This window comes from Phytophthora infestans, genomic scaffold, assembly GCF_000142945.1.
Source record: "Phytophthora infestans T30-4 supercont1.207 genomic scaffold, whole genome shotgun sequence".
Taxonomy (NCBI): Eukaryota; Oomycota; class Peronosporomycetes; order Peronosporales; family Peronosporaceae; genus Phytophthora; species Phytophthora infestans.
In genome coordinates, this window is record NW_003303552.1 from 120,898 (window position 1) to 123,558 (window position 2,661).

A 2,661-nucleotide genomic window follows, 5' to 3' on the forward strand; every position below is an offset into this window, starting at 1 on the left:
CAATTACCCTTTTTTATCTCATCACTTTCTTTTACTCTGATTAATGCTCGCATAGATAGTGATATGTCTCTACTTTACACTCAGCATGGACAGAGGTCAGAAGGTCGGACTCGCAGAGCACCTATTTTAGCGGCAGAAAATGATGGGGCTAGCTAATCCAAAATAAATTATTATCTTCGGATAATCGGCGATAACTTCACCAAAATAGCCTTAAATTAAGTGCAAAGGGCGCGGATAGAAAGCTGACGTTTCGTAGTTTCTTCTTCCATAAATTAAGACTCTTCATCTCTTTCATTTCAGGAAGTGCAATGCAACGCAGACACCAGCTCAGTCCGGACGAGAAAACCCTAGTTTGCAATGTATATGATTATTTCGTCGCCGAGGCCAAAGCAGGCAGAAGTGGAGGGCGGGACTCGCGCGATCGAACTAAAGAGGCGACGCGCCTTGGGAAAAGCACAGTTTTTCGGGTGCTCTGGGCATGGAACCTCGACCCAGACACCAATTTCGCCGAGGTGCGCTTGTCATTCTGGCCTATGTAGGGTTAAAACCGCTCTGTCGTGATATCATATGAAAATCTTATAATTTAGTGCTTTCGCTAGTAGAATGTACCATCCAGCACGAGGTCGCAAGAAGCTCATGAGGAAGATGGTGAGTAATTACTCTTTAAATTTATACAAATCCTTCTTTTTAAATTTGAACGTTTTATTTTTAACGCCTGTTTGTACAACTGTTTTGCCCTTTCCCACACTCTTGACCAATATAATATCAGCATTATAGCAACTGTTTCCCCGTTTAAAGGTCCTTGGAGACACCTTTTTGGGGAGCCTGTAGCGACAAAACTACTGCGAATTAGCCGGTTTTAACACCAAAATCATACTCAAAATGGGCGGTTTTATCACATATCTAAATGTCATATCTGGTTTTATCAAAATTGAGCCCCCCATGGGGATTTGATTACTAGCCCCTTCATTTTCTGCCGCTACAATAATAAATGCAGAGCCGGATGTCCAGCCCGTTCTTTTACATCACAACCACGATTGGCGATGCCCATAGACTGTCTGAAAAGACGATCAGTCCTGCTCGCAGCAAAGCGCGTAGCAGCTCATACGCTGGTAGATCATCGGCGCGTTCTTTAACCCAAAGGGCATGCGTAACCACTCAAAATGTCCTAGTGCGCAGACGAACGCTGACACTTTACGCGCTCGCAAGGTCATCATGACCGCCCAGAAGCCGCTTGCTGCATCCAGCGAGCAGAACCATAGGTAGCGCTCGAGATCTGTTAACAGGTCGTCGACTAGCGGCATTGCATACTCCATGATCGCGGTGATAGCATTCACAATCTTGTAATCAATGCAGAGCCGGATGTCCAGCCCGTTCTTTTTCATCACAATCACGATCGGCGATGCCCATGGACTGTCTGAAAAAGACGATCAGTCCTGCACGCAATAAAGCGCGCAGCAGCTCGTACAGCTTGCCGAGAAATCGCAGCGGCACGCGCCGGGCACGCTGTTTAATTGGGGTGTGCCCCTGTGTGTCGATATCGCATACCGCTCCGTAGGCTGGCGGCGGCAGTGCGTTACCACTAGCAATCAGGATGTGCTCGTGGTTCTTTGGCGTCGCGACTAGACGTTCTCGGCACTCAGTCGACAGCTCAGGATCAGCAACATTAGGCGCAGTGTAGTCAATTGTCGTGTTGATCTCTTCGGTCAGGTCCGGCAGGAATGCCAGCTCCTTCGCGTAGTCGTCCAAGCCAATGTTGTTAGCTTGGTGTTCGTAGAAATCATTTCTCGTATCCTCCGTTGCTTCATTTCCCTCGGTTGTTAACACTCGAGCAACCGAGATGTATGTTCCGTCCAACGCCGCTACGGATTCTTCCCTTGACTCAACATTGGCATCCGCTTTGATTTCAACAGTCGGTACTTGGTCCATCTCCTTCCCATCCTGGTTTCCCATCTCTGGGCCACCTGCCGAGTCGTCGTTCGCAATATTGAATGCGTGGGCCGCCGACATATTGGGTTGTTGACTTTTGTTCCGCTCCTCGTTCTGCCGCTGTCTTGACATTTCGGAATTCGCACCAATCTTGCAATGAATACTCGGTGCCGTACTCAACACCTTCTGCGCGATGCCTGTATCCTCTGGATCAACCACCGGTGGCTCGTTCGCAGATTTGGTGACACACAAGGCCGGGACAGCTTCGTCAAAACGGGTGACTCCATTCAATCCAGTGCCGTTGCTTGTCGCTTCCGTGGTCTCCCCTGACTGGACACTAACACTCGTTGGCGTATGTACCACGTTCACCGGTCTCAGCAGTTCGTGTGTACGCACTACCGAGGCTTCGTTCGCGTTATTGCCTCCGCCATGGGTTGTCGTGTACGTGTCCAAAGGTTCTGCGGAAGGCTGACCGTCGGCCGAATCCCCGGCTGTCACCCCAGACGCCAGACAGGCTTCCACTTGTTCACGTTCTTCCAGGATCCGTGCCCAGCGCTCTGCACATGTCAGACGATCACTAGAAATCCACTAGCGAGTCTTCTAGAGGTCGTGGTAGCACTCCACTGGGTTCTGGGTAGTATGGTCGATCAACCTGCCTGAAGAGCTGAGTTGCAAGCCCATTTGTTCGTAAGAATTTACGCAATTCACGCCTTGAAGGAAGCTCGCGGGCCT